This window comes from Aotus nancymaae, unplaced genomic scaffold, assembly GCF_030222135.1.
Source record: "Aotus nancymaae isolate 86718 unplaced genomic scaffold, 86718_ANA_hifiasm-v0.15.2.pri h1tg000012l, whole genome shotgun sequence".
Classification (NCBI taxonomy): Eukaryota; Metazoa; Chordata; class Mammalia; order Primates; family Aotidae; genus Aotus; species Aotus nancymaae.
The window spans coordinates 37295856-37313816 of NW_026988423.1; the positions used below are offsets into that span (position 1 = coordinate 37295856).

The 17961-nt window shown below is 37.9% G+C and overlaps 1 protein-coding gene and 1 long non-coding RNA gene across 12 annotated transcripts in view; both read right to left on the reverse strand.

Moving 5' to 3' along the window:
• Window positions 1-17961, reverse strand: part of OPCML (opioid binding protein/cell adhesion molecule like) — a 1160549-nt gene that overhangs the window by 535050 nt on the left and 607538 nt on the right. The window lies entirely within an intron of this gene.
• Window positions 3400-5805, reverse strand: LOC105714979 (uncharacterized). Its single transcript, XR_001106941.2, has 2 exons — window positions 4714-5805; window positions 3400-3890 (listed from the first exon to the last, which is right to left on the reverse strand). It is a non-coding gene; the product is annotated as an uncharacterized LOC105714979 (long non-coding RNA).

Sequence of the window (17961 nt, forward strand, 5' to 3'; positions counted from 1 at the left end):
CCAAAATACCACCATTAATCTTTCGCACTCCCTGAAGGCAAAACACGGGTAATTAGATTTATCTGGTTTTAGAATTTGTTAGGTTCCGTTACAAAATAAATAAATAACTGACCTCGAAAGAGAGGGGCGTCTTCCCGGCTCGTGCTGTCAAGTCGCGGCCTGGCCGGCAGGAGCCCGCCTAGCGTCGCCCGAGCTCATTAATCTCGGCTATCTCCTCCCCACACCTTGTCCCTCCTGTCTTCCAGCCAGTCCCTTCCTGCACTCGGCTTGATTTAAGAAGTTTTCCTCGCCTGACCCCCTCAGCTCCAGCACTTCGCACTGTGTCTGATTCCCCCTGCGGTCTTCCGCTCCCCGCAAGACGCTGGCCTCGTTTCATCACTTTTTTCTTTTTCCATCTCCTTCTACCACGGCTGTTTCCTTTCCCGATTGTACTGTGTGGGATTGTTTAAAACTTCCTTTCGGCAGCCTGGAACCTTCGTGTTTCTTGTCTTGTTTCCCTTGGCTTTTTTGTTTTTGTAAAAGATGTGGATGGCTGCAGACATCATGGGTGATCTTGGAAAATCAGTTTGCCTCCGTGTTTGGCTTTTGATCAGGGTAGGGCCACAGCATAGTGAACACAAGAGACATGCATTCTTTGGTTTGTCCCTTTATAGCACGTGTGTTAAATCCAGTAGAAGCACCCACCATGGGCCCTTCCAGGCCATGCTCATCCTTCTCTGAGAATTCTGACCACCTCCTCCTCCACGGCCCTCAGCCATAGCACAATGTGGAGGAGCCACATTTGTGCAATGGGGCTTGTGGACATTACTATTTGCCAGCCCAGCAGCAACTACTCACTAATAACTTGCTGACATCCAAGCATCCTGGGGAAGGAAGGAATGCTTGAAACCCTCTTTCCAGGCCCCTAGCTCCTCCTGCTAGGTGATGTCTGGAGCTGCTGCAGCCATCTTGTAGCCATTAAAGGTGCTGATGTCAGCACTTTAGTTGACGGAAACCAATCCTGGAACTGCCTCCCTCTAGCACCTGAGGGAGACTAGATTTTACCATTTTGTACATATCTTTAATGTTATATTTTGTCACTTGGTGTTAAAAGCATCCTGAGGCATGACTTTTGCCCCAACCCTAGCTGAATTGGATCAGGAGTGGACCCTCGACCCAAGCTGGGACAATCTGATTTAATCTCTCAGAAATTTGGAAATGAGACAGAGAAATACTGGATAATCTGTGGAGACTTGTTTGAACTGTAAGAACTATGAAGCCAAAAGAGGTCGGATGGCCATCTTCCACCCTGTGCAAGCAGAGCAAGATACAGGAGCAAAAGCAGCATGTGTGCGGGAAAACAGGAATAAGACCACAAGCCCACAGGAAAGGGGAAGGCAGCAGAGTTAGAGTGGCTGCCTCTGTTCTGAGAAGTGTCAAGTTCCTGCTTCCCTGCCTTTCAGAAGCCAAAAGTCTTCAGTCCCCTGCATTCCATGGTCCTTATAACACAGCCTACCTCTTCATTTAAATAGTTTGAGTGGGTTTTTTGGTACGTTTCAACAAAAAAAGTAAAGCAAAAAATCGTTGTACTCACAACTTGAGATACAGAGGTGAATTAATCATTTTCCCTCCCAAGAATGAAGTCCTGTGAGGGGAAGACACAGTGGGAGAGGCCACGTTCAGTGGCTCACATCTGTAACCCCAGCACTTTGGGAGACTGAGGTGGGAGGATCTCTTGAGCCCAGTTTGAGACCAGCCTGACAACACAGAGAGACCCCATCTCTACACAATTTTTTTTAAAACAATTAGCCAGGTGTGGTGGTGCATGCCAGCTACTCTAGAGGCTGAGATGGGAGGGTCTCTTGAGTCTGGGAGGTCAAGGCTGCAGTAAGCCACAATTGTGACACTGCACTCCAGCCTGGGCAACAGAGGAGACCCTGTCTCAAAAATATATAATAATAATAATAGTATGGCCAGATAACTTGCAAGATTATGTTACAGTTAACAATATATACATTCTGGGGGTGTGAGACGAGAACTAGTTCATTCCCCCTGCATGCTCCGGTAAACAGAAAAAACTAAAAAGGTCAGACACTTTTTTTTTTTTTTTTTTTTTTTCAAAAAAATAGTGCACCAAACTAGTTTTGCTGGCATGAGAATCAGACTCGTGGATCTGTATCTAAGCATTCCTGATTCTGTATTTCTGGGGCTGGGTACAGGAATCTGTATTCTAAAAATTCTTCCAGGATGAGTATAATGCCCAGAAAGGCTTGGAAGTCTTAGAAACCATTGAGATAAAGGTGAGAGGGAAATCAGAAAATATTAACAAATTGGAAGTAACATTTGAGAGAGACCTGAAAGATGAGAGAGACTCGCCATATATAGAAAGAGGTTGGGAAATAACTTTTCAGGAAGAAAGAACAAACTGAAAATTACCACACAAACAAAAGTTGTTCATGTTCACTATTATTTCCATTTTTGTTATGGTCACAAATATGTACATGTCTGATTGCACCCACTTATGCAACTGAAAAGAAGACAGGGCTAATGATAGATTCAATCCACCTGCCTCTATTAAACACACCCTATTAACATGCCCTGCAGAGCATCATAGAAGTTACTTGAGACAATTAAATTGAAATCCTATTCCTGCCCTCAAGAAACTACCATCAACTGAAGGAAAAAAAAGTATCTGTGTGTGTATGTGAAGATGGAGAGAGAGAAAAGAGAAAGTAACAATAAACAAATGATCTGATTACTAAAGAGTCAGCTACATCAGTAAATGCTTTGGGATGGAGGATGGATTGGGCTGCAGTATTATCAGAACTAGCTAAAGTTAATCATCTCCTCCTTTTCTTGAAATGTGGTCTCGGTCTCTGTTGTTGCTCAGACTGGACTCAAATTCCTGGGCTCCAATCATCCTCCCTGCCTCAGCCTTCTACATTGTTGGGAATCCAGGTGCACACCACTGCACCAGGCTTGAAGAACTTTTAAAATTTCTTGCAAGGCAAGTCTATTGAAGACAAATCTGAACAATTTCTCTTTGTCTGAGAAAGTCTTTATCTATGCTGATGATTCTTTTCTTGCAATGCTTTAAATATTTCACCCTGCTCTTTTCTTGCTTGCATGGTTTTTAAAGAAAAACTCAATATAATTCTTATCCCTGCTCCTCTATAAATAAGGTGTATTTCCCCTCTAGTATCTTCCAAATTATTGTCTTTGCATTTGAAATTCTTCAGTTTGAAAATCATATGCCTACGTACAGGCTTTTTATGTTTGTGTTTGTTTGTTTGCCATTACCTTCTTAGTGTTCGCTGAGTATTCCTGGAACTGTGGTTTGGTGTCTGGCATTAATCTTGGGATATTTTCAGTCACTATTGCTACAAATATCTCTTCTGTTTCTTTTCTTTTCTTTCTTTCTTTCTTTCTTTCTTTTGTTTCTGGTATTCTAATTACATATACATTGCATCTTCTGTCATTATTCCACAGTTCTTAGATTTTCTGTTCTGTTTTCTTAAGTCTTTCTCTTTGCTTTTCAGTTTTGAAGGTTTCCACTGGCATATTTTCCAGGAGACACAGTTGATTCTCTCCTCAGCTGTGTTCAGTCTGCCAAAGCGCCCATCAAATGAGCTCATTCTTCATTTCTGTAACAATATTTTTTTCTAGCATTCTTTTTGATTCTTTCTTAGAATGTCCATCTCTCCGCTTAACTTACTCATCACTTATTTCATGTTGTCCATTTTTTCCGTTACTCCTTTAGCACATTAAGCATAGTAATTTCAAAACACCAGTGTGATAACATCTCTGCCATATGTGAGTCTTGCTCCAATGTTTTCTCTGTCTCTTCAAACTCTTTTTGCTTTTTAGCTAGTGTGGGGTAGAGTATTTTCCATCCGGCAGTGAGATAGATTCTGTTAAAAAAACAATGTAATCAGGAAAAATAGTTTCTTTCAAAAATAAGCTTTTGTTAAGAAGAACAGAATCCTCTGGCCATGTTTCCATATGGTTACCCTGCTCTACCTACCCCTTTTCACTCTGAGAACCTGGTGGGGCTCCTGGAGGTAAAAACCACAAAAGTGTGGGGACTCCTCAAAGACTTATTGAAAAGTTTTTCATTTCAAGTTAGTCTACACATAGTCTTCAGCAATCAGTCAATGGTCCTTTTTAAAGTTCCTGGAAGAATCTGACTCCAGGGGTAGTTTCTACCCAAAATAAACAGTGAATCTCTGTATCTACCTGTCTCCAGTTTTTAAGGTGGTGCCCTATTCTATGACTTCAATTCTTTGACAGATCTGAGAAGAGTTGTTGATTTTCAATGTGTTGAGGGCTTTCACTTGTGTGAAGATGGAGAGTCAGCCCCCAAGCTCCTTACATGTTAGACCAGAAGGCAGAAGTCTCTGTCCATGACTCCCGGTTGCTCCCTACCACTCACTCTCTTGCTTACTCTGGCACAGCCTTTCCTTTCTGTTCCTAGAGCACAGCGAGCACACATTTGCCATAAGCCCTGTTCCTTTGCCATCCCTGTCTCTGAAACATTTCCACAAGGGGTTTGCATAGCTCACTTTTGCACTTTGAACAGGTTTCTGCTCAAATGTCACTATCATTGGACGTGTGGTTCCTGACCACCATGGCAAGAATAGAGACACTTATCCCTCTCAACTCACTCACCCTACTCTGTTACTCTTCAGAGCACTCATCACTGTGTAGCATGATATTGTGTTTAGATGCATTTACCTTGCTTATTTCCTGTCTTTCCACCCTAGATTGTAACTCTAAAGATGTCAAAGGCATGGTCTGTTTTGTTCACCGTTGTTAACTCCAGCTCCTGTGCCACCAGGCATATACTGTTCAGTAAATATTTACTGTATACATTAATGAATAAGCACATCAATCTTCCATGATCTATAAGAAGACATATGGATCGCTAGTGTAAAAAACACATAAAAAGGACAAAACATTGTTAGTCCTCAAGAAAATGCACTTTAAATTTTACAATGGTATGCTGCTTGTTACCTACTAAAATGACTAAAATCAAAAATTTTTTATGATTTGAAGACATATTTTATTTCTAAATGAATAAAAAAGAATACTCTTCAAAGAAACAGTAAAAAATAATCAGCTGCTTAAACAGCACATAGTATTTGCCCAAATAAAATTATTACATATCTCTACATTGCATTCTTATTTAAAAAATCAAGGCAAATGTGTAGCCTATTAACTACCAAAACATGGCATAATCGATCCAATAATTTCAAGATTAGTAATAATCAAAAGTAATATCCAAAATAGCATCAATCTGCCATCAGTTTCAAAAACATTCAGAAAAGTGTAATAAACAATTGATTTAGCTAAACTATGATTTTGTACTCTGGTTATATTAAGCATGTAGCCCCAATGTTAAAGAACCAGTAATCATATAATAATACCAATTTGGGCTCATCTGTTTCTCTTTTCATTTTCGCTTTTACATTACAATTATAACACATAATTACTTTGAAATATGTTAAATGTTCATTACACGTACATAATTTAGTAAGTAAAAGGAACACCTCTCCCCACTACTCTACCCTCACCATGAAATTAAAAACGGAAAAGTCTGACAATGCCGAGTGCCAATGAAACTGCGGAGCAAGTTGAGGCTTTATAAACTGCAGGTGGGAGCGTCAATTGACATAATAACTTTGGAAAATGGTCTGGCATATCTTTAGGTTAACTTACACCTACCATATGACTCAATAAATCCAATCTGAGCTATTTGCTAAAAAAACTAAAAATATATTTCCTAATAAAGACTTATAATTAGGCTAGGCATGGCGGCTCATACCTGTAACCTCATCACTTCAGGAGGCCAAAGTGGGAGGATAGCTTGAGGCCAGGACTTTGAGACCAGCTGAAGTAACATAGCAAAACCTGTCTCTACAGATAAATAAATGAATAAATAAATAAATAAATCTGTGTGTGGTGGTGCACACCTGTAGTCCTAGCACTTGGGAGGCTGAGGCAGGAGGAACACTCGAACCTAGGATGTTGAGGCTTTAGTGAACCATGATTGCACCAACGCACTCTTGCCTGGGTGACGAAGTGAAACTCCATCTCAACAAAAAACAACTTATAATCAAATATAATCAGATATCATTGTACCTTACAATTTGATGCCCATCAATAGGTAAACAAGTGTGGTATAGCCATAAAGTGGAATGCTACTGAATATTCAAAAAGGAATGCACTACAAGCAGTAACATGTACAAATCTCAAGTACATTACACTGAAAGAAGTCAGATATAAAAGAATACTGAATAATATAGTGTTAATATCATTCCATTTGTGTGTAATTTTAGAACAGACAAAACGGATTTATTGTGCTGGAAAGATCAGTGTCTACCTAGGGCTAGAGAATTGACTTCAAAAGATCATGCGGGCAAATGTCACTAAGAGGCAGACTAGGGAAGTCCAAACTCTCATTTTCTCCACAAAAACACTGAATAAACAAATAGAAAATGACTAGAAAAACCTCATATGAGCTCTGGGAAATAATCTGTCAAAGATTTATAGCAAGCAAGCAAATACCCAAGCAAAAAACAAAGATATGTTATTTGAAATGGGAGAAAATTTTCTGAAGTTTTTAGTCATCCCTGCCCCACTCTTCACTGGTATGGGGCAGTGTAGTTTGGAAAAACAGTAGCCTGTCTCTCTGCCCTCTCCACAAAATAAAGAGAACTGTGAAGATAGCACTTGCAACAGTCTAATCCGGCTACAGGCTGCCTGAGGTATTGACCTCTGAGATGCTGACCTCAGAGTCCAGACACCAAAAGCAGCTTGGATCTCAGGCAAGAGGAGGCTATGGTATGCATTAGGGCAGCCTGCCTGCAGCTTTCTAAGGCAAGAGATTACTGGCAGAGAAAAAAGAACATTTAAGAGAAAAGAAATTGTGGTAAGACTCTGGGAAATTAAGACATTTAAAAATAGCCATGTATGTAGAGGAATGGGGAAAAAAAAGGATGCACACAAGCCCAGGAAAGGCATATGCCCAGAAAAGGCCTAAGAAGTTAAGCCTTCACATCCTGCTGATTAGTGAAGGTCTTCTCTTGCATGGAGGCAGTTTACAAAGACTTGAAGAGGTAGCTGTTTTTTTAAATGCTGAATTTTCAACAAAAGATCACTAGGCATATAAAGAAACAGTAAAATGTGCCCCATTCAAAGGAAAAAAAAATACCCATAAGATGTTTCTGAGGAAACGTAGATTTTAAATTTACCTGAAAAGACTTTGCAAAAACTGCCTTACATATCCTCAAAGAGATAAAGAATAAAGAATAAAAAAGTATAAGGTATAAAGAATAAAATAATCATGAAAACAATATATACATAAAATTAGGCTATGAATGAACGGATACAATAATAGAAAAAGAAGAAAACAACCAAATACAAATTCTGAAGCTTAAAAATATGTCAGACTTGAACAAGCAGTAAAAGCAATCAGTGAACCTGAAGACAGATCATTTGAAATTATTAAGTCTGAAGATTAAAGAAAGAAGAAATGGAAATAAATCCTAAGGGACTTAAGAAACACTGCTAAGTAAGCCAATATATGTATTATGAGAGTTCCAGGAAAAGAAATAGAGAAAAGGGAAGAGAGTTTATCTGCATATGTAGCTACTGGAAATGTTCCAAAGTTGAAGAAAGAAATAGACATATAAGAACCTCAAGGAAATTTAAGTAGAATAAACCCAAAGATACCCACACTGAAACTTTATAACAAAATGTCAAAGACAAAAGAGAAATTGAGAATCTTGAAAGCAGCAAGAAACTAATTCATTTACAAGAGATTCTCAACAAGATCATCAGTGAAGTTTTCAGCAGAAACCTTACCTTTCAGAAGGCAGTGGATTTTATATTTAATGTGCTAAAAGAAAAAGCAAAATCAAATGAACAAACTAATCTGTCACCCAATAAATCCATATCCAGCAAAACTGTCCTTCAAAAATGAGAGAGAAATTAAGACATCCTCATATAAACAAAAGCTGAGGGAATTCATCACCACTAGACCTGCACTTCAAGAAATATGAAAGAGTTCTTTAAGGTAAAGCTAAAGGAAACTGAAAAGTAATTCAAATTTGTATGAAAATATAAAGTTCTCTGGTAAATATAGTATAAGGGCACATACCAAAAATAACCTGTATTATTGTCATTTCTAATTATAACTCCAATTTTATTTTTTCATAGGATTTAAAATATTAAACTATACAAAATAATAAATCTATATTCATGGGTACACAATGTATAAACCAATAATTCATGACATCAGTAACATATGGGGGATGCAAGCTGTCAAGGAGTAGAGTTTTTGCATGTAATTTAAGTTGTTATCAATTTAAAACAGTTTTTTTCTAACTTTAAGGTATTGTATATAAGCCCTATGTGTAAAACATGGTGACATATCATAAAGAAAATACCTATAGAATATACACAAAATAAAATGAGAATAAATCAAAATGCATCCCTGCCAAAAAAAATAATAAACTAAACACAAAGGAAGGCAGTAAAGGAGGAAATGAGGGACACAAAATCTGTAAAATATACAGAAAAAATATATAACAAAACAGCAGAGTAAGTCAGTGATTACTTTATCAGCAATTACTTTAAATGTAAATGTATTAAACGCCACAATCTAAAAACGCAGATTGGCAGAATGGATTAAAAAACAGCATCCAACTGCATGCTGTATCCAAAAGACCCAGTTTAGATTTAAATGCACACATAGTTCAAAAGTGAAAGGTTGAAAAAGTATTTGCTATACAAATAGTAAACAAAAGAGACCAGAGGTGGCTATGTGATACTACACAAAACAGACTTTAAGTCAAAACTCTCACAAAAGAACACATGATGTTATATAATAATAAAGAGGCCAATTTACCAACAAGACACAAAAAATGTAAACACACATACTAAATATCAGAGCATGTGAGTAAATAAAACTAACATTGGCAGAATTGAATAGAGAAATAGAGCTACAAGAACAGTAGGAGACATTAGCACTCTACTTTCAATAACAGATATAACAAACAGACATAAGATCAATAAGGAAATAAAGAACTTGAACAACACTATAGACCAATTAGACATAACAGAAATGTACAGAACACTCCACTCAGCAAAGGCAGAAAACACATTTTTCCCAAGCGGACATAAAACATTCTATAGGATACATTATATGTTAAAGCAAATTATAAGTATTAGTAAATTTAAAAAGAGAGAAATCATACTAAGTAACTATTCTAATTAGAATGAAATAAAACTGGAAAACAACAGCATAAGGAAAATTGGAAAATCCACAAATACGTGTAAATTAACACACTCTCAACCAATGAATAAAAGTAAATAAAAAAATTTTTATAACAATCTTATTACAAATGAAAATGAAGACAACACATACCAAAACTTACAGGATAGAACAAAAGCAGTGTTAAAATAAGATAGAAATTCATATCTCTAAACACTTACATCAAAAAAGAAAAAAAAAAAAACACTCAACGATCTAATTTTAAGCCTTAAGGAACTAAATAAAAAGAACAAACTAAACACAAACTAGCAGAAGAAAGAAAATAATAAATATTATAGGAAAGATAAACAAAATAGAGAATGGGAAAAAAGAAAAAATCAATGAAATCATGAGTTTTTTTCTTAAAATGATATAATTGGCAAAACTTTAGCTAGATTGACTAAGAAAAAAATAAAATTCAAATAACTAAAATTGCAAATAAAAAGGGCATGGTATAACTAAATTTATAGAAATAAAATGAATTGTAAAGGAGAACTCTGAAGAAATATGTGCCAAAAAATTTGTTAACCTTGATAAAATGGCCAGATTTCTAGAAAGACACAAGTCTGTCAAGACTGAAGCACAGAGAAATTGAAAATCTGAACCTCCCAAAAAAGAAAAGCCCATGACCGGATAGCATCACTGGTGAATTTTATCAAACATTTATAGGAAAATTAACAGTTCTCCTATGACGCTTCAAAAAAATTCAAGAGGAGAGAACACTTTCAAACTCACACTATAAGCCAACATTATTTCAATGACAAAATCAGACAAAGACATTATAAAAAAATAAAATACTAGTCCAATGTCCCTTGTAAATATTGATGCCAAAATCTTTCAGAACATATCTGCAAAGTGAATTCAAAGCATATTAAAAAAAGAATTATACTCATAACAAGTGAGATTTATTTCTGCAATGCAAAGATGGTTCAACATACAGAAATCAATCAATGAATACATCACATTAACAGGCTGAAGGAAAAAACGAAACAACATAACACATGGCCATCTCAATTGATACAGAAAATGCATTTGACAAAATTTAACACCCTTTAATAATAATAAAAAATAATAAACTAGAAATAGAAGGAAAGTATGTAACCTTAATAAAGGCCATATGTAAAAATTCCTCTCCTAAAACATATTCAACATACCAAATGAGAAAAGATGGAAAGTTTTTCTTCTAAGATTAGAACCAAGGCAGAAGTGTCTGATTCTATCACTTCTATGTAACATAGCACTGATAATTCTGCCTGAAGAGATAAAGAAAAAGATAGGCTGGGTGCATTGGCTCACACCTGTATCCCAGTACTATGGGATCCCAAAGCAAGCAGATAGTTTGAGTCCAGGACTTTGAGACCAGTCTATGTAACATGGCAAGACCCTGTCTCTACAAAAAAAAATACAGAAGTTAGCCTAATGTGGTGGCCTGTACCTGTGGTCCCAGTTACTTGAGAGGATGAGGTGGGAGAATCACGTGAATCCGGAAGGTTGAGGCTGCAGTGAGCCATGATTGTGTCTCTATACTCCAGCATGTGTGACAGAGTGAGACAGTGTGGTATCCTCTCTCAAAAAAACAAAAATAAAAATAAAGATGATAAAAGCATCAAAAAAGGAAGAAGTGAAACTATCTCTGTTCACAGATGATATAATCTTATGTCTAGAAAACTCTGAAAATTCCATAAACATGTACAACAATTAGAACTAATAAACAAATTAAAAAATCTGAAAACACAAAAAATAATTTTATTTCCAACAGCATCAAAAAGAATAAAATACTTAGGAATAAACTTAAATAAGAAGGTGAAAGAGTCATATGTACACTGAAACATCAAAACATTGTTGAAATAAATTAAAGAACACAAAAATAAGTGAAGACATTCTGTGTTTATGAATTGGTAGACTTAATATAGTTAAGATAATATAATCCAAAGCAATCTACCTCTTCCATTGCAGAAATAGAAAAACAGATCCTAAAATGTATATGAAACCTCAAGAGACTGGAAATAGCCAAAACAATCTTGAAAAATAAAAACAAAGTTAGTGGTCTCAAACTTCCTAACTTCCAAAATTTACTACAAAGCTACTGTAATCAAAATAATGTGTTCCTGGCATAAAGACAGACATACAGACCAATGAAATTAAATAAAGAGCCCAGAAATAAGCCCTTGAATATATGCTCAATTTCTTTTTAACAAGGGTACCAAGACCAATCAATGGGGAGAGGATAGTCTTTTCAACAAATGGTGTTGAAAAAATTGAGTATTGACATACAAAAATGAAGTTAGACTCATATTATACCATACACACACACACACACACACACACACACACACACAAAACCCTCAAAATGGATCAAAGGCTTAAACATAAGAGTTAAAACTATAAGAGTCTTTTTTTTAAGATAGGAAAAAAGCTTCATGACATTGGATTTGTCAGTGCCTTCTTAGATCTGATACCAAAAGCACAGACAACAAAAGGAAAAAACAAGAAAAGATCAATTGGACTACAGTAAAATTTTAAACTTTTCTGCATCAAAAGACACTATCAAAAGAATAATAAGGCAATCCACAGAATGGGAGGAAATATTTGTGAGTCATATATCATATATCTCATTAGGGTCAATATCCGGAATATATAAAACTCCAACAGTTGAGAAACAAAGAAACAATCCAGTTTAAAAATCGGCAATCAACTTGAATAGACATTTCTCCAAAGAAGGGTATACAAATGGTCAATAAGCATATCAATTTGCATAGAGAATTGCAAATCAAAATCACAGTGAAATACCAATTCACACTCATTAAAATCACTATTAATGAACATAATAAAAACAGAAAAAAAGTTTGACAAGAAGGTAAAGAAATTGGAACTCTTGTGTATTGCTAGTGAGAATATAAAATGGCTCTACCAAACTGTGTGGCATTTCTTTCAAAAATTAAACATACAATTACCATGTGATCCAGCAATTCCACTTCTGGGCATATACCAAAAGAACTGAAAGCTGAGATTCAAACAGGTATTTGTACACCTATGTTCATAGCAGCATTACTCACAATAGTGAATGCAATCCAAGCGTCCATCAAAGAATGAATGGATAAACAAACATGGCCTATACATGAAATGGAATTCAGCCCTAAGAAGGAAAGAAATTCTCACCCATGCTGCAGTATGGATGAACCTTAAAGGTAATATGTATAAATAAGTAAGCTAGTTACAAAAGGATGAATACTGTAAAATAACACTTATCCAAGGTACCCAATGCAGTCAAAACAGAGACAAAAAGAAAAGTAGTAGAATAGAATAGTAATAATAGTAACAGGATAGTAATTTCCAGATTCTGGGGGAGGGAAGAATGGGGAGTTATTGTTTAATGGATTCTGAGTTTCAGTTTGGGATGAATAAGTTCTGGATAGGGATGGTGGTGACGGTTGCACAGCAATGTGAACGTACTTAATGCCACCGAACTGTATATTTAAAACTAGTTTTGATGATACACTCTAGGCGTTTTTACCACAATAAAAATAGGGGTATGGAGGAACTTTCTGGGGTAACAAATATGTTCTATATCTAGTGAAATTGTGGTTACATGTGTAAATATATTTGTCCAAGTATACTGATGTGAATGCTAATATGGGTGCATTTTACTTTAAGCAAATTGTCTTCCTCCCTGTCTTTTTATCCCTCTCTCTTCCTCCATCCCCCCTTCCCATTCTGTGGGATCTGTGTTTTGCCAACATATTCACTTATTTAACATATGTGAATGCTCAGAGAAGAAAGTCTAGAATTAATTTAACTGTAATTTCCATACTGCTTAGAATAGTGCTGATGGGTACCCAATAAATGCTGCATGGATAAATTGTGAATTCAGTAATATATATATTTAACTTAATAGCAACTGTTTATTGTGCTGTTGCTGCCATGTAAGACTTTAATCCAAGATCTTTACAAATTTGATATCATTTACGGCCTCCCATCAGCCCAGTGAAGTGGATATCCAGTCTTTATTTTTTTTTTTAACCAGGAAATTGAGGCTTAGAAAAATTGAATCACTTGTCCAACCACATACCGTCACTAAGTACCAGAGTTAGGATTTGAAATGAACCTTTTGACTGTAAAGTCAGTGTTCTTAACTTCTTGATAGAGGTTATACTTGATCTTACATTTCACTAAGCACCCATTGACTAGCCCATCATAAAACAGAGCATGCAATCCAGAACATTCTAACTGTTTCCACTGCACAGGTACAGCAGGAGGCCTGCTGCTGATACCTATTCGGGGACCTCATAGCAAGAGCCTGTGACAGAAGCAGCTGCATTTTAGAGGGTCAAGTAGATGGGTGCATGAATCCCTTCACCCTGAGATGCCCTCTGGAATGTTTAGAGATGACTCACATTGACTTTTCCAACCCCTGGAATTTACAGATATTCTTCCAGAATGTGCCAGCCTCTATTATGTGACCTTGGTGAAGGGGAGAAAGCAGGTATACCTCCCTTGCCAATGGTCAGAATATCCTGCCTGTCGCTTCAGTGATATTGTGCAACTGTCAAATACTGCAATTATAACAAGCAGAGAAAGGACAAGTGAAATACCAACTATTTATGGAGATATTAGTATCTCAATTAGGATTCAAATGCCAGACTCTATGGTTGTAACTAATTATTCAACATGGGTAAGAATATCTCCATTAGAAAAGATAGATGTGTGTGTGTGTGTGTGTGTGTGTGTGTGAGAGAGAGAGAGAGAGAGAGAAGAAACAGAGAGAGAGAGCGATAAAGGAGAAGCATTCATCTTTTCAAAAAACTTAGAGCACCTACTAAGCATTAGGTATTCTGTTGGACTCTGAGAACATAAGATAAATAGATGATATTAATGCATTTAACAAAGGGCATGGGAGAAGCAATAAAAATGACAATGGGAAGAGGAATATCTTTAGAGATGGCATACAAAAGCACAGGGCAGTACAAATTTGAGTTCTGTAATTCCTCCCTCTTATACAGGGTGCCTTACACACAATATCTCAGTGTGAGTCTAGCCCCTCTAATAAATCCCTGACTTATTCAATTCCCTGGATGTACAGATGGTGACTCTTTTTTTTCTCCGACACAGGAGGTTCCAAATAGCAACCAGGAGACGTTAGTGGGTGGTCAAGGTGGACAGATACCTGAGACACATGCCATGTGTCTCAGAATAAACTGTTTAATTGCACATGAGCAGGGTAGACATAAGCAAACATCACTTGGCCGAGAGCTCCCATGCTGCCTGGATGTGAGATGGTGTCCAAAAAGATCCTTTGGGTAAAGAGGCAGACAGCAAGCATTGAAAGTCCTGGAACCACTAGGCCGGTCAGAGTGGGGTCAAGGGCAGGCTTCAACCCTCAGAGAAGAGATCCTGGCAGGACAAGGCAGGGTACCCAGTCACCCAGGGCCTGTGGTAAGTCCAGCATGGATTAGCAAGATGGGAACTAAGACCCAGTGACAAGAGGGAGATTTACAGCTGTAGGGCAGGTGGGAACAGAGGTTCAGAACACGCAGGACACGTAGCAGCAAGCGAGAACTGATCCTTCTAATATTGTTGCTTCGACTTAGAATGGGTGCTGGACAACAGGATATGTGTTGTCCTGGACAGTCAGAGAAGAGGCGCTCATGTCCCAGAAACTCAGAAGCAGGGCCCCGGCATTCTTTTTTTTTGAGACGGAGTTTCACTCTTGTTGCCTAGGCTGGAGCGCGGTGGCGCTATCTTGGCTCACCACACCCTCAGCCTCCCAGGTTCAAGCGATTCTCCTGCCTCAGCCTCCTGAGTAGCTGGGATTACAGACATGCGCTACCACGCCCAGCTAATTTTGTATTTTTAGTAGAGATGGAGTCTCACCACGTTGGTCAGGCTGGTCTCGAACTCCCGACCTCAGGTGGTCCACCCACTTCGGCCTCCCAAAGTGCTGGGATTACAGGCGTGAGAGCCACCATGGGGCCCAGGCATTCTTATCTGGCCACTTTCTTCCTTCTCTCTACCTCTGACTATTCCGTAATTCCACTTTAGGCCTTTTGTTTGTTTGTTTTTCTCACAGGTACATACTGTCCCTCCTCTATAGCTCCTTTCTTTCCCTTCTTTCAACTTCTATTTCTGGAACAACTCTCTGCTACTCTCTCCTTTCATGTATAATTCCATTTTTGTCATTTCTGTCTTTCATCTTCTTTCCTTTGTCAATATTTATGAAAATTTCCTCAATCATCTGAATAGTGACAAACACATACAGGAATCAAATAAAACAAAAGTGGCCAGGCACAGTGGCTCTGCGTGTAATCCCAGCACTTGGGAGGCCAAGGTGGGTGGATCACCTGAGGTTGGGAGTTCGAGACCAGTCTGACCAACATGGAGAAACCTGGACTCTACTAAAAATACAAAATTAGCCAGGCATGGTGGCACATGCCTGTAATCCCAGCTACTCAAGAGGCTGAAGCAGGAGAATCGCTTGAACCTGGGAGGTGGAGGCTGCCATGAGCCGAGATTGTTCCACTGTACTCCAGCATGGGCAACAAGAGTGAAACTCTGTCTTTTAAAAAAAAAAAAAAAAAAAGCTACATATTTTAAAATTAAATTTGGCTCAATAGAAACAATGCAATGAACTCCAAAACTTCGGAAACTATTCAGAAATGTCTTTGAGAAAATGTTTCCATATTATCTTCCTCTAATTACACCTACTTTTTTCAGCATGGCATTCACAATAAATAGAAAATTATCGTATTCATTTTTCTCTCTTTCGCGTAATTACTTCTACAACAACGTTGTTTTCTGTTATTCTTCATTGCTGGTATATAGCATTTTGGGTAATTGTGAGTTGAATTGTCTTCTGTGGACTAGCCAGAAAACTTAACAGCCACTGATAACATTCTTTATTCTGATTATGCAATGGAAACTTGGTTAATTGAGACACCATAAATCTTCAGACCCACTGAAAATGTTTAATATTCAAAACCAATTTCTAAAAATTTTGTTCATCAGCACTTTTATAGGAAGCCAGGTCAAGGCCTTCAGCATCTCTTTGATTTAAGTATTATGTAGCTCCAGGGACCAGGGGGGCTAAAGCTAGTCACATGGTTTCCTCTGGGGTATGATTCTGTGGCAAGGCCTGTACTCTCTATGTTCAAAGTCTTAAATTAAAACGTGAATATAAGGATGGGAAGGAGGATAATGGAGTGACATATTTTAGGGCTTAAACAAACTACTTCTCCTTCCTCTATACTTTGGCATCACTCATTTCTTCACAGGTCTCATTGTTGAGTTCTTACCAAGAAATGACCAGCTTATGTTGTCTTAGTTTGCAGGCCCTTTGAGGTTCCATATGTACTATGGAGGTCAAGCAACAGGATAGTACAACATTTAGGGCAGGTTCAAAGCCATGAGCAACAATGGTCTCCTGGACAGTGCATTGGACTCTGGCGGGTGCCATGTTGTACAGTGTTTGCAGTGCACATCATTTCCAGCCTCAGAGTAGTAATAGATGAGATTCACTTGAGTGCGAGCGAGGGAGCAAAGTCCCTGGAAGCAAGAAGGCTCTAAAGCTGAGATAGCAGAGGGCTGCAGCCTTCAACTAAAATGCAGATTTTCTGATCTTCAGGAACAGAAATGGTATATTTGGTTTATTTCTGCTTGTGGCATTTGGAAGTTTTCTCTGTCCTCTGTATCTGGGGAGGCGGGATATACTATGAAATTGGAAAGAAGCGTAAAGGTCTTCTAGGAGCAAACGCAGATTCTGACATATGATAATGATGTGACCAAAGGTAAGTGGTTTAACTTTTCTAAACCTGGACCCCTAGACTGTTAATAGGGATTGTAATGGTTTGAAAATTACATGAAATGTTAGGTAATTAATGTGGCATCTGACACAGAGTTAGCCATGTACAATAGGAGCTTTTGTTTGTTTCAATAGCATCACCACATCCCCACCCCACAACTTCCCTCACGCCTGCGCTCTTGCAAATTTTGTTGAAGGCTCTGCCGTAGTATCCTATAGTGGCAAAAGGTACAGACATTTCCTTTCTCTAAACTGCTCTACCAGGAAAGCTATGGACACAAGTCTAGGCTAGGCAGTGCTGAGCAGCCTAGACATCACATCTTCAATTTTCACTTCTTAAAAGAAAATACACCTGGGTATAAAAAGCACCAAGTAGGTAGTGTCATTTATTTGGGAGAGGACAGGGGCCTGAGAAAGGACCAAGATGAAAAGAGTGCACCCCTCCCCCAAACCCGTTTCATGCAAACTTGAGCTCCAATTACACCTAACATGAGCAAGAGCATCTTCATTCAGGGCAAACAATACATACCAACCTGAAATAATTCGGTGCTACCTTGTATATGTTAAAAAAAGAAGTAAGAAAATGAAGAAAAGTTAGCATTTGGTTCCTAACTTATTAAGCTATGCAAATTTTTACCAGCCTAAAGATGTCTTGGACTGTAATTCCCTCTTCTCATCTCATGACTGAAGACAGCTTCCCATTAATAATAAGTAATTTTAAAAGTCCTCCCCTGGGAAGGTCAAATGAGACCTACTTGACTCTTCCTCTCCACTGCATCTCACTGCCGGGTCCCATCAGATCCATAACAACAGCCTGCCAGACAGGTTCCCCAGCTCCCTCAGAACCAGCCACCTAGTGAGCACAGTGAGT